We start from the raw sequence: 19,892 nt of genomic DNA, 5'->3' as shown, positions 1-19,892 counted from the left end.
AGATAGTGGTGAAGCAATGTCAACATTTTATGCACTTATTAAAGATGCAAAAGATGAGACCTATGCTTCCCAAATTGAAGATTCATGTCAATAAAAAATTGGAAAGAAATGCCATTTTTGTGATGAATCATTTCAATGCTCTAAATGTAATTGGAAAAAATAGCAGGGAGAAGGATAAGAGAGCTACTCAAAGGGTTATTACAACCTCTTTGGTAAGTCATCATTTGAGAAAGGGTAGATATATGAGACAAAGTTGTATTTACTTGAACATAAATTGTACTACCTTGAGAAGAGCAATTAGTAGACGAGAGAGAATTGATGATCCTCTTCAAAATGAAACATGGGCTTTTGATAGGAGACTTCCACATTTTGATAAGAAGCTATCCGAAAATGTGAAGGAAGAAATCACATAATTTTGGCACTCTAGCTCAAGACTATCACCCAATTTCAAAGACATATTAAATTTGACAATTGGCATCAGTGACTATACACCACATTCTAAACATTATTCTGAGGTAAGTCAAACTATGTTGTTCAAAAAATTTAGAGAGAGTCATCTAAGTCTTCATATATCACAAAGGGATTTTGAATTTTTGAAGCCATTTTATTGTGTGTCACTTAAAATTTGAAATACATGTTGTTGAAAATATCATGTTGAGTTTTCTATGCACCATGAACTATTACACTCCATCCATTCTACTTTTCATAGTAAAGAAATGTTGGAGAATTGTGGTGCTAGTGGTCTTCCAAAATCATCAAGAGACTTGCTAGATCAATTTTTATGTCATAGAGTTGATGGTTGTTTCTTTTATATAAATGCTTTCTTAAATGAGAAGTGTTTAGAATGTGGTGGCTTATCTAAGTTTGACACATGTTTCCATGAGAGGTGCAAACAAGATCTTGGGAAGACAATAGTAAAAAAAAGGTGTATGAAATAGTGAAATACACACTAAACAGTGGGGGTGAGGGCTCTAGATGTGAATTGGTTGCAAAAGAAATTAGTATGGCTATTTTTATTTTATATTTCAAAACAAATATTTTCTAAAAGTGTGCAAGACATAGTCATAGGTCTCACTGGTTGGATCAACAATTTAGAATGTGTAAGGAGACTTTTCCCATTGGCACTATTATATCAGTTGCTCACTTTGCTAAGAACTACACATTGCAACCTCAAAATGAAACACAATATCAATATTACAACTCCATTGAGATTGCTATTTTCATCCACATAACATATAGACATGCTTCTGATAGTGCAAAAGATAATTGGAAGATTATTAGAGAGTATCATTTTTATATGAGTGATGATAGATCTCACTCTCATGAGTTTGTGCAACATTGTTTTGAGAATTATTTTGATTTCTTATAGGGGCATGCAATTTCTATGGATAGACATATCATTTGGTTAGATAATTGTACAGGTCAATTCAAGAATGCTCACATGTTTTATTAGTTGTGTAGGATGCATGTAGAGAGGGGGTACCTCATATTTGGAGTTTTTTTGAGTCTGAACATGGGAAAGGTGAACATGATGGAGTAGGGGCATTTTGAAGAGAGATCTTGTTACAAAGCAATTAAAGATTTTAGGAGTAGAGCTTCTTGATGCTCATAGCATTGTTGATTGGTGTAGTTCAGCATTATCACAGGGAGACTCTTGATTCAGTAGTATGCAGGTTCTTTTGGTTGGTTGAGGAAGCATCCATAGGTGATAGATTAGATTGTACTACCATGAGAGACTCATCAATAATGCATTCATTCTAGAGCTCTAATTCTAATACATGGACCATTTGGACATGACAGTTAGATTACTTTTGTCCTAGTTTTCTTCAGTGTGATTGGGATCACTGTGAGTCAAGTGAGTGGGTGGACACATGGGCTCCACATTATCTTACTCCATTATGTATCATACCCTCTATCAAAAATGATGACATGGAAAGTTCACTTGAGCATAACCATCTATTAGATCTTCTTCAGCCAGGACATGTCTTTGCATTGGTTACACCATAGGAGAATGATGAGAAATTAGATTATTGGTTAGCACATTGTGTAAGAGGTAAAAAAAAGCTTGCACAATTGATCAAAGATGATGATGGATTCACATATCCTACTGGTTTAGTGGTTGTTGCTATAACATGGCCATAGACATACATGCTTAGAAGGAATGTAATTCCTACATTCGATGACTATCAGAAGCACAACATAATTCTCATATATTTGCATCTTATTATAGCAACAAATGTAAAGTTGTTGAAGCATGAAGGAAGACTAAAAGTAAAATAACTTTTTAACTATTAGTAATGCTAATCATGAAGCCCTATTTGAGACTCTGAATAGAGAGAGGACCCTACTGGAACACTCAACTAGGTATATTTACTTCTTATGTTAACTTGTTCATAATGATTCAGTGAACTGATGATTATCTTGTTTAATATAATAAGTTACTAATATTTTTATGATATTGGAATGTAGGTACATCATGAAGAGTAGCCATGCATGAAGATAAAAACATAAATAAGGAGCAGAAGAAAGAAAAATATATTCTATTTTTGACACTATGATTTTTGGTAGTTGTGCATTGATGTAATAATGATGAAACACTCAAGATATTGTAAATGTAAACTTGTTGATTAAATGTGAGAAAAAAATATGATTTTACTAAATGCAATTTATGTCAAGGGCCCTAAAAAAATCATGATTTTAATACATACTAACACCAAACTTGCACTGTGCCCAATGCCAAAAACTTGAGAGAGGTAAAAAATAATGTTTTTTCTTAATACTAACCCTAGTTATAGTCTTGTTCCAGTTGCAAAGAGCCTCCATTATTCGTGGCCACCCCATACTGAAGAGTCTCGAAGGTGCTCTAAGTGCATGTCGAGGTTTATCTTCCAAGGGTTGTAACTATGAGCTTGTGGGGGCTATCAATGAAATATTGAATGCTACAAGATGATCATGCTAAGGTCTAAAATAACCTATATCATTTTCAAGAGATCACATTTTGTTTGGATTTGGCACAATGATCTCTCTGCCTCAGTTCATAGGTGCACCATAGTGTAACTTTGAAATTTCTAATCTTGGCATCGAATCATTAGTGCCATCAGTTTTGGATGGGCAAGTGAACCTTAGTGACACCCTTGTTATGACTATGGAGAGCCTCCATCATCTGCAGCCACCCCATATTGAAGAGTCTCCAATGTGCTCTAATTGTGCAACGAGGTTGATCTTCTAAGGTTCATAACTCAGAGCTCATGAGGGCTATCGATGAAACATTGAATGCTATAGGATGGTCATTCCAAGGCTTAGAATAACCTATCTTATTTTCAAGAGATCACATTCCATTTGGATTCAACACAGTGATCTCACTCGATGCCAAAACTCATAGTGTGCCAAAGTTCATAAGTGCATCACAACATAACTTTGAAACTACTGATCTTGGTATCAAATCATTAGTGCCATTAGCTTTGGATGGGTGGGTAAACCCTAGTGACACCCTTTTTCTAGCTTTGTTTGTCGTCACCCCGTACCTAAGAGTCTCCAAGGTGCACTAAGTGCGTATCAAGATTGATTTTTTGAGGGTCATAACCTGGAGATCATGATGGCTATCGATGAAACATTGAATTCTAAAGGATTATCTTTCCAAGGCCAAAAATAACCAAACTCATTTTCAAGAGATCACATTCCATTTGGATTCGATACATCAATCTCACTCAATGCTAAAACTCGTAGTGTGCCTCAGTTCATAGGTGCATCACAGTGTAAGTTTGAAACCCATGATCTTGGCATCCAATCATCATCACCCTTGGCTCCATATGAGTGGGTGAACCAAGTGATAACCTTGTTCTAGCCATAGAGATCCTCCATCATCCATGGCCACCCTGTACCGAAGAGTCTCCAAGACATTCTAAGTACATATTAAAGTTGATCTTCTAAGGTTCATAACTTAGAACTCATGGGGGCTATTGATGAAATACCAAATTCCATAGGATTTTCATTCTAAGGCTTAAAATAACCTATCTAATTTTTGAGAGATCACATTTCGTTTGGATTCGGCACAATGATCTTGCTCGATACTAAAACTCTCATTGTACCTTGGTTCACAAGTGCACCATAGCATAACTTTGAAACTGCTAATCTTGGCATCAAATCATTAGCACCATTAGCTCTAGATGGGTGGGTGAACCCTAGTGAAACCCTTGTTTTGGCTATAGAGAGAATCCATCATCTGCAGCCACCATGTATCGAAGAGTCTCCAAGGTGCTCTAAGTGTGTATCGAGGTCAATCTTCCAAGGGTCGTAACTCAGAGCTCATGGGGGCTATTGAGGAAATTTTTAATGCTAAAGGATAGTCATTCCAAGGCCTAAAATAACTTATCTCATTTTTAAGATATCACATTCTATTTGGATTTGGCACAGTGATCTCACTCGATGCCAAAACTAGCAGTGTGCCTCAGTTCATACGTGCACCACAATGTAACTTTGGAACCATTGATCTTGGCATCAAATTGTTAGCTCCATTAAGTTCAGATGGGTGGATGAACCCTAGTAACAACCTTTTTCCAACCACAAAGGGCCTCCATCATCCACGACCACCCCGTATCGAAGAGTCTCCAAGGTGCTCTAAGTGTGTATTGAGGTTGATCTTCCAAGGGTCGTAACTCAGAGCTCATGGCAGCTATCAATGAAATGTCAAATGCTACAAGATGGTCATGCTAAGGCCTAAAATAACCTATCTAATTTTCAAGAGATCACATTCCATGTGGATTTAGCATAGAGATCTCACTCAATGCCAAAACTCATTGTGTGCCTCAATTCATAGGTGTACTACAACGTAACTTTGAAGTTGCTTATCCTGGCATTGAATCATCATCACCATTAGCTTTAGATGGGCAAGAGAACCCTATTGATAGCCTTGTTTTAGTTGTAGATAGCCTCCATCATCTACGGCTACCCCATACCAAAGAGTCTCCAAGGTGCTCTAAATGTGTATCAAGGTCGATCTTTTGAGGGTTGTAACTCAAAGCTTGTGAGGGCTATCAATGAAAAATCAAATGCTATAGGCATGCTTAGGATGAAAAAAATCTATTTTATTCTTAAGAGATCACATTCTATTTGAATTTGGCACAAGGATCTCGCTCGATGCAAAAACTCACGGTGTGGCCTAGTTCATATGTCCATCACGATGTAACTTTGAAACCACTTACCTTGAATCATTAGCACCAATAGCTCTAGATTAGCAAGTGAACCCTAGTGACACACTTGTTCTAGCCATAGAGAGCCTCCATCATCTGTAGCCAACCTATACCAAAGAGTCTCCAAGGTGCACTAAGTGCATATCAAGGTCAATCTTTTGAGGATCGTAACAAAAAGCTCATGAGGACTATCGATGACACGTTGAATGCTACAAGACTATCCTACCGAGGCCTAAAATAACCTATCTAATTTTTGAGAGATTACATTATGTTTGGATATGGCATAGCGATCTCAGTTGATGCCAAAACTCATAGTGTGCCTCAGTTCATAGGTGCATCACAATGTAACTTTGAAACTATTGATCTTGGCATCAAATCATTGGTTCTATTAGCTCTGAATGGGCAAGTGAACCCTAGTGACACCCTTTCTCTAGCTACAGAGGCCCTCCATCATCCACGGCCACCCTGTACTGAAGAATCTCCAAGGTGCACTAAGTGCATATCGAGGTCAATTTTTCAAGGGTCATAACTCAAAGCTCATAGTGGCTATCAATGCAATGTCAAATGCTATAATAAAATCATGCCAAGGTCTAAAATAACTTATCTCATTTTTGAGAGATCACATTCCATTTGGATTCAGCACAATGATCTCGCTCAATGCTAAAAATTGTAGTGTGCCTCAATTAATAGGTGCAGCATAGTGTAACTTTGAAATCGTTAATCTTGGCATCAAATTTTCAATGCCATTAGCTTTGGATGGGTAGGTGAACCCTAGTGACACCCTTTTTCTATCCATAGAAAGCCTCCATTTTCTACAAGCACCCCATACTAAAGAGTCTCCAAGGTTCTTTAAGTGTGTATCGAGGTCAATCTTCTGAGGGTCACAACTCAGAGCTCATGTGGATTATTGATGAAAATTTTAATGCTAAATGATGGTCATGTTGAGGTCTAAAATAACCTATCTCATTTTCAAGAGATCACATTCTGTTTGGATTCAACACAACAATCTTGCTCGATGCCAAAACTCATAGTGTACCTCAGTTCATAGGTGCACCATAGTGTAACTTTGAAATTGCTGATCTTGGCATTGAATCATCAATGCCATTAGCTCAATATGAGTATGTGAACCCTAGTGACACCCTTGTTTTGACTGCGAAGAGTGTCCATCATCAACGGCCACCATGTACAAAAGAGTCTCCAAGGTGCTCTTAGTGCATATTGAGGTCGATCCTCTGAGGGTCATAACTTAGAGCTTGTGGGGACTATTGATGAAAATTTGAATGCTATAGGATAGTCATGTTGAGATTTAAAATAACCTATCTCATTTTTGAGATATCACATACCATTTGGATTTGGCAGAGTGATCTCGCTCGATGCAGAAACTTGCAGTGTGCCTTACTTTATAGGTGCACCACACCATAATTTTGAAACCATTGATCTATGCATAAAATTATTAGTTCCATCAACTCTAGATGGGTGAGTGAACCCTAGTGACATCCTTCTTTCAAACACGAAGAGCCTCCATCATCTGTGGCCACCTCATACTGTAGAGTCTCAAAGGTGCTATAAGTGTGTATCAAGGTTGATATTCTAAGGGTCGTAACTTAGAGCTCATGGGGGCTATCAATGAAATGTCAATTTCTACAAGATGGACATGCCAAGGCCTAAAATAACCTATCTAATTTTTGAGAGATCACATTCTATTTGGATTTGGCACGACGATCTCGCTTGATGCCAAAACTCGTAATGTGCCTCAGTTCATAGGTGTGCCACAATGTAACTTTGAAACCACTGATCTTCTCAATAAATTATTAGTACCATTAGCTTTGGATGGGAAAGTGAACCCTAGTGACTCCCTTTTTTTGGTTGTGGAGAGCATCCATCGTCCACGACCACCATATACTAAAGAGTCTCCAAAGTGCTCTAAGTGTATATCGAGATCAATCTTCCAAGGGTTGTATCTTGGAGCTTGTGAGGGCTATCAATGAAATGTTAAATGCTATAGGATGGTCATGCTATGTCCTAAAATAACCTATCTCATTTTTGGGAGATCACATTTTTTTTGGATTAGGCAAAGTGAAAATGAGTTCCAAGAGTTAGTTAGGGGTTTGAGCATGATCATACAAGGTTGGAAACACCTATATAAGGTGTGAAATGACCTTGCTATGATTGTGATTTTACTGTGCTAACAACAACATCTAGTTGAAATTTGTTTAAGATATTGATTTTTAGTTATTTTAGAGTTGTTGGTTGAACCAAACTCATACATATCAATATCATGATGCTAATGGAAGCCTTCAATATTTCTTGCATTGGCAAAATGTCATGTGGAATTAGTAAGCCAAATGTGTAGTAAAGTCTCATAATAGTACTTGTTCTCATTTTTCTTTGTAAAGTTGATATAACAAGGTGAAGGAGGTGGATTGCAAAGATTATTTCAAATTAAACATATATGATAGCATTTCAAATTAAATATTTCATCAAAATTTGATAATAAAGGTTGTTAAAATGTTATTCACTAATTATTGCATTTGAATCAAATATAACAAACATGATCAAAATGGATGATATTCCATAAAAATGAACAATACGCATGATCCATGATAAATTGAACAATACTATACTAAATTAATATGTATATCATTGTGCACATAAGTGATAAAAATATATATCAAAATACATGAATCCATAGACAAATTACACAAATATATATCAAAGTTCATGTATCCATAAACAAATTACAAAAAAATATATCAAAATACATAGATCCATATATATCAGAATGTGTATAATATCAATGTTTCTATAAATAATATGGCATATGCCATCTCAAAATGTCTCATGATGCATCCTATAACAACTATACTATCCTAGGCTCGAATGATCAAAATGTACCCTCTTCGCTACACTAGCTGGATTGGATGCCTCCTACATAAACAAAAAAGGAAAACCCAAAGTTAGACTACTAAATTTATATGATTCTTTGTATCTAACATTGAATTAATCAACTACATAATGATCTTTTTTAATGAAGATTTATAGTATTAAAATTTCATCATAAATACCTCTCTTGTTGACCTCCTGCATTGGTTAGGAATCCTCTCATATGTCCTCGACAATGCTTGTACCTCATTGATTGTGGCATGTGTATGTTCAAATATGTTTGTCAAATGAATCTACAACTTAAAATATAACATTATAATTCATAGCATGCTAAATTTATAACATATAATCAAGAATTCAAACTACAACTTACCTATGTGGACTTCTCCTTAGGATATAATGGCTGCAATAGCAAAGATACATAACTCTATTGTCCAACCTTGTGTGCACTAGGTGTTTCCTATGAGATACAAAATACTAGTTGTTAATATCATGGAAATCAGTTTTGAATTTATTTATGAAAATAAGGAAAACAAAAAATAAATGATACTTATACATACAATGGGGCTCTTAATGCTAATGGAAATGCCAAAGTGTCTATGACATGGAATCTGCATGGGTTCACCACCACTAGCCATGACCTATACAATAAATAATGTAATTAAATTTCATTACCACAATTTTTTTTCAAGAATGCATTGATATTTAATCAAATAGAAAGCACCTAATTACGTCTCCCTTCTTAATGGGTCATACATCATCCCCCACACTTTTTCCCCTAGGGACAGGTGATACCTACAACAAAAAGAAAGATTAGAAACCATATATGCTACAATATTAAATATAAAAAACAATGAGAACACAACATAATGTATCATAGATGTCTCAAAGGAAAATGAAATATTCAAGAGCATGGCATCATCGACCTATTTGAGCTCCTCCTTAATCATCAACTAAACATGAACGAAGTCACATACATGTATAAGTTAGTATGGCTTAAAAATTAAAATTACTCTATTATAAAGATTAACTTTGAATCATATATTCCATAACAAAAAAATGTATACACGTACCGATCAGGTTCTATAGCCTCTGTACGCATGTCTTGTGCATCCTTGTCAAATATAAACCGATACTCAAAAAGATCACCTATGGGACCTGTTGGGTGTTCGTTTTGCATGAGGTCAATGGTAGGAATCCATAGTGTAATTCCTCTCTTGAAAAGAAAATCTTTTTAAGGATCTGCTCCAAGGTTCAGTGTTTGTCTTGCAATGTACCAAAATCTGCTCATTAGAAGATAAATGTGAATGTTCACAAGGAGTCCTTTGCTGGTTCCAAAAACTCTTTTAGCTTGGAATCAAGTAAAATCTTTTTGCTGTCTCAAAATATCACACCAAAAGAACAATATTTTTTGTATTTCCTTTTTTTCAATGAATGCAACTCTAACAATGTAACTACTATGAGGTCCTACTCTAACAAGGGGGTTAGCAAAGAAAATAATGAAATTGAAAGAAAATAACATGAAATCAAACAACTTGAAAGTGAAATTCCTAAATGGACATAAGCTACAGAACACAACACGCTGCGAGTTAAACCTTTGAAGAAATCGGTAGGAAACCAATGAAAATAGGAGCAACGCTTCCTAGAATCCACTGATGTAATCGTCAGTGAGAATCTATAACAAATCAAATGATGTTTCACTCTTCATCAAATCACAAGGCCACAGAAAGTGTACTCATGCGAGACAAAAAGCTATGTAGACACAATCGGGTGATCTCTTCTCAAGCTCATTACGTATCTGCAGCAAACACCAAAAATAAAAGATCACACAACCAAAAACAACACAATAAACCTTTATCTCAATCAAAATCTCATAGATAAATCCACAAAATAATGACACATTCAGGCAAGAATAACTACACTCTGAATGCTAGCACCAAAATCATAATTTGATTGCATAATAACGGCGGCCTTTTTTACATTTTACAATGGGGTATTTATAAGAAATTGTCTCCTCAATTTGTGTTGAGAGTGAGAGATATCTTGATGCAATAAGATGCTTTTAAGACATTAAAACAAACTAAATATATACAAACTAACAATCTAACTGGTGCTTAGAGGGACTCCATCCATATTTCATTTATTAATTAGATGCATGAGCCTTTTACATATCAAAAACAAAGAAAGAATGAGAGATAAACTAGGAGGAAGCCATCAGTCGAAGTAGAAGTGCATGGAGACACCCAAAATAGAAGTTGGCCCTTCACTGGATGTGTGTCAGAGTTAACATTCCATTAAAATGTGTTTCTATTAGAATCCGATAAGATTAATAACCCAAAAAACTAGTGCAAAGAATAAATACCTAAACTATGAATGCAAATGATACAAAATCAAAATAGCATCATAGAGTTAGTCTCCAAGAGAGTAATGCAAATGCTAGAAGAAAAATAGCATTAAGAGGACGCAAAAAATAAGAGATGCAAATACAAGCCAGGTAGCATGCTTATATAGGCTAGGAAGAGGGAGGAGGTGGCAACAACAACCAATGAGGAGCAACCATCTATCAGACTAAAGATAGCAAAGTATCTTCCCAAGATAGCTAATGGATGCTCACATGTAGGAAGGTGACACCTCAAAACCATTCACCTAATAAGACATGCTTTATTAACCTAAGCGAGATTATTAAAAGTGTAGGAAAAACCTAGCAAAATAGGAAAAATAAAAAAATTACACTAACACCCCCCCGTAAGTGAAGCTTGGGTGGATGTAGAAATGGGTCCCGGCAAGTCAAGCCTGATGAGGTACCCACATACATAAAATTCACCCAAAAGAGAGAGCAAAGAGACTCCCTAAAGAAAATTAGGACTCTAAGTGAGAGGAAGCAGCCCCCCCAAAAGATGAAGCATCCCATACCCCCAGCAAAGCTTGCAAATTTTTTCCAATAGATCCACTTACATCAAACAATTTTTCTTCCCTTAGAAAAGGGGAAAAGATCCCAAGTGTGGTTCCTCATCAAGGAACTATACTCTTCCTGCATAGCTGTATCCCACTCAAAAATACTAGAAGCCTCATGAAAGGACTATGGATTTGAGGTAGTAGCAATGAAGATATGTAGAGCATCCTGGAATTGTGAACGAGTTTGCTTGGTGTCTGCTAGATCCCCAACCCAATCACCTGCAAACTGCAAGGTTTGTCTAGTCCAAACTGGACCAAAAGATGGAGAATCTAGAGGAGAATCATCAACCTATGAATGATGACTAGGAAAGGAAGGAGGTGAGTCCTTTGAATCACTCTCTGCATCAAAAGTGGAGGCAAAAGACTACTCAAGTGAATCTGACCCATCAGAAGATCTATCATGTATTCCAAGTGACTCCAATGTCAAAGTAGAAGGCAACCCTGTGACCATACTCTGCTGATTAAGCTAATGCAAGTAGTGGAAGTTAAGATGACCAAACCACACATGCCATAATTTGCTCACATCATTAAAGTGAGTGAGAAAAATAGTCAAAGGAGGATAAGGAACAAAGTGAGAAAACATATAGAGTCATGACTAATGATCTACTCTCCCAACTGCAACTATAGAATCATTGTGCAACTCATGTATCTCCACTAAATCAAGAGTGAACTCAACCCACTTGCCTAAACCTGTGTGAGTGATCTAGTGTACCAATAAGAGATTAGTTGACAATGAGGGTACATAAGGAACATCATGAAAAATGCCATCCCCCACATCAATAGACCCTCTCCCACACACCTCAACAAGAGTGTTATCACCCATCAAAATAGAAGGCATAGTACATGGCTCCAAGGATGCAAGTTCTTCCTTAGATGAAGCAATGTGCTATGAAGCACCCGAATCAAGAACCCAAGTGGATGGTGAGGAAGCAACTGTAAAAAAGGCCTTTCCCTTTCCTTCCCCCTTGCTATTTTCTTTTTCTTTGTTAGACCCTTCATTAGAACTTTGTTTGATAGACTCAGGAACACTTATATTATTCTTCTCAAGAATATATGTTAAGTGATCAAGTTGTTTCTACAAACATTTATGTTCATAATGACCAGGTCTTTTACAATAGGCACTTTTGACCTTTTCTTTCTTAGGCTTATCACCCCTAGAAGATGGTGTATCAATAGTTGCTTTTGAAGAAACCAGCATTTGATCCTTCTTCTCCTCGCTATTCGTTTGTTTCTTGTCCTAACTATTGTTGTTACTACTTTTTCCTTGTTGTTCTTTTTTGCCTTGGTTGGCAGCCAAGGCATGTGACTTAGAGGACTTAAGAATGCCCATCTAGATTAACTTGTCCTCTTCTCAAGTGAGATTGACAGAAAATTCATCTAAAGATGGCATGGTGAATTGAGTACCAAGTGCACCCTTAGTAGCATAGAAGGTAGAGAAAACATAGAATATTCTAAACTTAGCTTAGAGAGAATACTAAGAATTAGTTGTTCATCTTTCTTTCCAATTCCACATTGTTTTAATTGCAGCCTTAGTGATTTCAATTTGGTGAAGAAATCTTGGATTGTGTTGAAATTGCCTGGACTCAAACTAATTAATTCATTTTCTAACATATGACCCCTCATTGAGTCTTGTGTGCCAAATACTCCATTTGGTGTATCCAAAGACTCAATGTGAAATAGCAAGTCAGGAGAAATAGACAAACACAATGTTCTGAATGCCTCATCACATTTGTTAAACCACTTAGGCTTATCTTCATCTTTAGCAGGTTCAGTTTCAAGTCCCATAGTTATCCTATTTAATCCAGCTTTCCTTAAGAGAATTTTCATGCGTGATTTACACTCAAAGTAATTGTATGGAGTTAGGATGGGCATATTTGTTTGATCCATGATGAAGAAATGCAGAGAAGAAATGCTAGAAAGAAGAGAACCCAACCATGACAATGCCCCCCCTCTTTAGTCAATCAAAGAACCCCCCCCCAAAGAAATATGATTTGGCACTTTATTTTAGTGCATTTACAACTACCACTAGAAAGAAATACAAAAAAAAAGCCAAGTTCATAACATGAATCATCAAAATCGAAGTTCGTATGAGCAAGAATGATACATTTGAAAACTACATTCAAATCTGCGACTGCGAATGGAGAGGGGTATGGTTGTAGCTTTGCATGCTTGATTCTGCAAAATATATAGCTTGCATACAAAATCTAAAAGATACCTAGATGGTTTTTTGGGGCTACGAACAAAACCCAAAAAGCATCGTTCTTGTTGATGTATAGAAGATGATACTGTAGTGTAAATTAGACGCCTTTAACAATTAAAAACAGCTCCAAAAATCAAAAAATGACCCCAGCAACCAAAATATGACATGCAAATGCTAGATCAGCTTCCTAAGTCCATCAATGGCATGCTGGAACCTGCAATATTAATTGAAAACTCCAAATATGCAAGTTGGTTGTTAGATTTGAGATTGAAACCCCAGAGAAAAACCGTTTTTGTCAAAACTTTTCTGATTCTTAGGATCATCCAAAGATGCAAGAGAAGAGCATACTTTGTTTTTCAAAAAACTACAATAAAGTTTATTAGCCCCCCCCCCCCCCCAAATCTCTCAAATAAGGAAACTAAAATCTACTCTTGCACATAGAAAAGCTCTGATACCATGTTAGAATCTGATAAGATTAATAACCTAGAAAACTAGTACAAAGAATAAATATCTAAACTATGAATGCAAATGATACAAAATCAAAATAGCATCATAGAGTTAGTCTCCAAGAGAGTAATGCAAATGCTAGAAGCAAAATAGCATTAAGAGGATGCAAAAAATAAGAGATGCAAATACAAGCTAGGTAGCATGCTTATATAGGCTAGGAAGAGGGAGGAGGTGGCAACAACAACCAATGAGGAGCAACCATCTATCAGACTAAAGATAGCAAAGTATCTTCCCAAGATAGCTAATGGCTGCTCACATGTAGTAAGGTGACAAATCAAAACCATTCACCTAATAAGACATGCTTTATTAACCTAAGCAAGATTATTAAAAGTGTAGGAAAAACCTAGCAAAATAGGAAAAATAAAAAAATACACTAACAATTTCCAATGCATGGAAAGTGCTATTTTTGAAACTGGCAGTCAACTGTCAGTGCATCTCTAAATTATGGAGCTTCATGAAAATGTGGAGCTGTGGACCTGCGGAGCTATGGACCTGCAATCCTGCGGACCTCGACAGAGTCAAAAACCTCAAAAAATTTCTAAGTGTCAAAATTGAAATTCTGGCATCTGGGTTTTGTACATCTTCATCCTAAAGATATGTTTGGATATTTGCCCTTGAATTTCTCTATAATCTCAGTAATCTTAGTAGTAATGAGAAGATGCAAAGCCTCATACTTATCTTGAACTTTCTGTCTATAGTTGTCCACCTCAATTCAAGTTTCTGCAAAATCCCCAAGTTTGGTATCCAACTCTAACAATGCTTCTTCTGTCTTGAAGGCTTGTATGATGTCTTCATCACTGGATGCTTCCTCTAATGTCTTTCTAAAGTTTTCTAAACCTACCTCAACTAATAAAAGCTTCTCTCATTCTTCATCTTCAAAAATATCCAAGCATGCATCACTATATAACTTTTTTGCTTCCAAAATTTTCTCTCAAGCTTGGTCCTTGAGCCTATGTATCTCATCATGCAATGTTTCCATCACTTTATTTCCTTTTGCAATCTTTTCTATCCAATCATCTATCATGTCTACCTTTTCACCAGTATATACATCAATCAAAATGCAGTACCTTTGTCCTTTTATGGCCTGTAGAATTTGCAAATCCTTGCTCCAAATCTGTACCTCATCCATAATGTTGAAGTCCTACCTCAAAATTGCCACAATCTTATCAACATTGTCTTGTGTAGCATGCAATTATTTTAGACTTCTTATAATTATAGTGATACCCCTATCCTCAAGGTTCTCTTGCCAATCCTAACAAGCTCTCAAAAATGGATTGAGCTGTACACCTTCCCCTTCTTTAAGAATGGTAGTCAAAGTCTCCTCGAGGCATTCAGAATCAAGACGACCAATAACTTCAGCTAGATATCCTTTCAAGATCTCAACTTGCCTTCAAAGTGCTCTGATTTCAATCTCATCATGCTCCATGTGGCTAAGAACCTCTTTGACTCCCATAGTCATCATTTGTCGAGAAGTATCCTGTGTAGGTTTCCCTAACGTGATATCCTTTACTTCATAGTCCTAAAGGCTAACAGGTTCTTCATCTGTACCTTTAGAGGGACGAGCCACTTGTGCGAATAGGTCTTGATTCTGAGTAGTAGTAATGAATGAAAATAGTGTTGCATCTTGTAATAGAGATTCAGGCTTGCTTAAAATCTCTGCAATGTCACAGATATCATCCTCTAAAGCAAGGAACTGATGCTTAGCACTTCTCATTATTTCCTTTCAAAACCATCTCGGGATATGTCTTTCTTCAACCTTAGCTCTAGATGATGAAGGGATGTTTTCAGCTACCTCCTTCCCTTTGTCATTTTTTCTTGGAGTCTCCTATTCTGAGGGTTCTTCTTCTATAGTCTCAATTTTCGTAGATCCCATAGTTTGATCCTCAATTTCCTGGGAAGGCTATTGTATACATTCCGTTACCTATGCCTCTTTTGATAGCTCATCAATAACCCTTGTTTTTGGTTCTTCTTGTAATGATGACTCCTTTTGAACATGTTCCTCTAAACTCAGAGGTGGAGGTGTTACTAAAACCTTATCTACCATCATAGAATGAGGTGTAGATGGGGGCGTTAGATGAGGACCTTGTGTCTCGGGTGGCATCTGCATCCAATCTTGTTGTTGAAATTTACCTAGCTCTCTTTGGTCATTAAGCCATCATTGTACTTCATCTTTTGATGAAGAGAGCTCTATTGTTTCAGCTTGGGTGGGTGGTGGGGTATTTGTGACATTCTTCTTTCTTTCCAATTCTATAGCTTTGGCAAGTCAGGTTCTCCCTTGTAGAGGCACTTGCTCTTCCTCCCCATCTGACTCTATTTCATCCTCAACTGATTCTTCCTTGGGAATGATTTCAAGAATAGATGGATTAGGCACTAATCTTTTATGAACTCTTTGCCTCTTGTTCATTCTAACCTTGACCCTCCTTTGCTTCTGTGGAACCATAGGAGAAGTGAGCTCTTGATGCATCAGAGGAATGGATGTCTCTGGAATCTCTCCCTCCTCTTGCTAGCTTGACAAAATAGGAGGTAATGGAACCTCAACCTGGATATGAGAAATCCTAGAGTCATGGGGGTTTTGGGGAGTAGATTCACATTGCTGTAAAGGGGTCTGTTCTTCAACATGCTCTATCTAGATCCTCTGAGGAGAGGCTCTCTTCCTCTTTTCTTTCTTCTTCTCTAGTGGATGGTAATATCCCACTAGACGATCAAGTTGGTAGACCATTTCTGGCCTAATAGGAGACTGGAGCACAAAGATAGGAACTGTGACTTTCCTCCCCTTTACCTTTTCTGGGCGAGCATGTATATGGAATATCACTATATCCATAATTGGATCAAGTGGAAAGGGTTTCTTGATCCAACTCTTTGTCATTCTAATGACATGTCTTGCTCGATGATTAATATCATCTCCTTCCTCTATATCAATTTATGGATTTAGAATGGGCCTCTTGCCAACTTTATCTATATTGAATAAGGGATCTAGTAGCTCGTGCAAATCTTGTAGCCTTATCTCATCTGGGATGGTCAAATGGAGAGCCTTCTCTTCTAAATACAAAGTCATTCTACAATAGTCCCTGATATGGACATCATAGTCATTTATGGCATTCATCCAATGATCTTCAATGGCATCCTGGTGGTAGAACTCTTTTCCTACCAAATTTTCCACTTTACCAACACTGTCAAAGAATGGCCAGGGAGAGTTATATTCCTCAAGAGGATAGTTCTCCCACTCCCACTTGAAAGTCAGGATATCCTTCTTTCTCTTTACTTGGTATGCCCCTATTACAAAAGGCCAATCCCAACAAGGCCTTCAATGTTTTTTGATCCTCTCATAGGCTGACTCAATCTATCAAGAAATTTCCATTAGAACCAACTTGTCACTTGGGTACCTTGGGAACTTCTTTGGATGGATAGATGCACCACCAACCTGAATGTATGTGAATGTCTAGAACTGGATTAAATATGCACCGAGAGCTGTGATCTGTGCCTTGGCCTCATTAGACAATCTCTTTCCATAGTGACCTTTGATGAATCGAATGATGGAAAAGATAAAGGCATCATTCACAATATTGTACTCTTTTCTTTGCAGTGAGAGCTTTTTCTTAACTAGCTGAGGATAAACTATATACAGCCATGCGTTAGGATCCTACATACTACCCTTTTTGTACAACCCAGGATAGTCGGTGGCTCTTACTGCAAGTAGATATATCACATAAGAAGTCATATAGAACTTCTTCTTGTCCTTTACTGTCCACAACTGATCACACAAGTTCTCACTAAGTGTAGTAGCCCAATCTAGTGGCATATTTGCATGTCTAATGGTTTCAATGAAGTTAACCATGAATGGAGCGAGATGAGTTGCTGCAGGCAATCCCATAACTCTGCTCAAGAGAATGATTGAATATCCAATTTCATCCCTCATATATCCTCAAGCCATATCTACTTTGCTGATTTTCTTTCCTCAAGATGGCTTTTCAATGAAGTATGAGGAATATATGATGTCCATGGCCTCCTAGTGATGATCCTTATGCCACCTCTCAGCTGCTTCATATGAAAGCCTGATAAACTGATTAGCTCTAGGTAAGTGAAAGACTCTCTCGATATTATCAGTTCATAGATCCACGACTACTTCCCTAGTGACACTCTTTACCACCCTTTCCTCAAGAACAAAATGTCAGGATAAGGTCATAATCAATTCAGCTGACTGAACCATCCCAGGATGTGATGCTGCATTTACCAATCTAGACCGTATTAAGGTGGATCTCAAAGAAGATCTTTTAGTTGGGTTGTTACAAACCCTCAAAAATTCTCACAAGTCCATGTGTCCAAGTTCTGTGTCTTTGATCTCAGAGTGTTCATTGTGCAATCGTGACTATGGGGTTACACCTTGGAACTTGTATACGACTGGCTTTGCTATTGATCTAGATGTGGACAACATTTGATTGTATTACCTACACGTTACAAAAAAAAAATGATTAATTATTGGATACATAAAACACATAAAAAAAAATGATACTCAAAAAACCAATTTTATTTTACTTATTATTTTTTTAATCCTTTTTTTTATTATTATTATTTTTTAGATCAAATATAAAATAAAATAAAATGAAAAGAAAATGAGGGTGGCGGCCACGGCCGTGCACGCTGCATGCCAAAAAGTGCACTGTAGCGAAGCGCCGCGCGTGCGCAGCCTTAAAGGCTTGCATAGCATCGCGCACGCGCAACATCGCATGCGCACAACCTCAAAGGCTTGTGCAGTGCTGTGCGTATATCGTTGTGTGCTTGCCGCGTGCCCAAAAGGGCACCATGGTGGTGCAACACGCGTGTAGCCTTAAAGGCACGTGTGTACAACGTGAATGGAGAGAGAGAGAGAGGGGGGGAAGAGTTTTCCTCAACTTCCTCCCTTAGCCAAAAAACAAGGTAGTGAAAAAATGAAATGAGTAGGAGGAAGGAGGGGATTTTATAACCCCCTCTCCTTGTTTGTTCTTATAAAGCACGCGTGCCTCGGTATGTAGGCATGCAAAATTTATTTATTTATTTTTTTTTTAATTTTTTAAATTTTTTTAATTGTTTTTATTTATTTTATTTTTTCAATTTTACTCTAACTGATTTAAACGACACTTTCTCCTTTTGATTTTCAAACTATGAGCTTGGGAGTCAAAAGAAAGTAGGGGGTCCCCATTCCTAGTGAGGAATGGGGCATGTGTTGTGGATACCACAACAAATAGCCCTAAAAAAAGGAAGAAATGACCAAGGCATTTCTTCATCAGCAAACATTCTTCCACTGTGTGTCAAACACCAACCGAGTTTCGAACATCCCAAGCATCTTTTGGATGACTTTCTTAGTCCAAATGTCAAAACTTGAAACCTTCCAGCACAGTGTGTGCATTGTGTATTCATTCCTTTTGATGTGTCAGGCTACAATCAATTAGATTTTTTTAACAACTTGAAACAATCTTCCACTCCTCCCAGCTCATTCATTTGGAATCTCCACAAAGACTCTTTATCAATCAATTGCTTGACCAGATGAGAGAATTAGTTTGAGGGCTCTTGGCAAGATGTCATGTTCTTTTAATTTATGGCCTTTTGCATAATTGCTCCATGTCATTCAACATGTTACTTTTGATGAAATAGTACTTTTGAATTTGAGACACTTTGTTTTGCAACATATCTTTAGCCATTTTAGACCTTTAGAATCCTTTAGTCTTAACACTGTCTTTTCTTTCTTTCTTTCTTTTTTTTGTTTAAATTTTTTGAATTTTGTATCCTGACTATGCTTAGACTATGTAGCCAGAACATCAGTGTCATTTTTTGGATTCGATCTCTTATGAACATCCCTTGTGTTCCTCTTTTAGAACTTTTTAGGAAACTCTCACGCCAAACAATGATCTTAGTAACCTTTTGAGGAGGCCCCTCTTGCTTGAGCTAGTCAGAGTTTGGATCATTTCTCGTCATCTTCGAATTGAAATTGAACAACATCTAACACAGTCAAATCTTTAAATTTGCAAAGTGTTGAGAACTTATTGGTCCAAACTTCTGATTTCCAAACTGAAAGTCCCCTATTTCCACAAGAAATGTCGGTTGCTCGGTTGGTATAAGACACATAATCATCCAAATGTTTTGACAAAGAAATACCTCTTCCTAAAATCAGAACCAAAGAGTGG

The sequence above is a fragment of the Cupressus sempervirens genome, chromosome 9 (assembly GCF_028749045.1).
Source record: "Cupressus sempervirens isolate cs-2001-9-10 chromosome 9, ASM2874904v1, whole genome shotgun sequence".
In the NCBI taxonomy this organism is placed as follows: domain Eukaryota; kingdom Viridiplantae; phylum Streptophyta; class Pinopsida; order Cupressales; family Cupressaceae; genus Cupressus; species Cupressus sempervirens.
The sequence above is the reverse complement of the archived record's forward strand: the minus strand, read 5'-3'. Positions refer to the sequence as shown.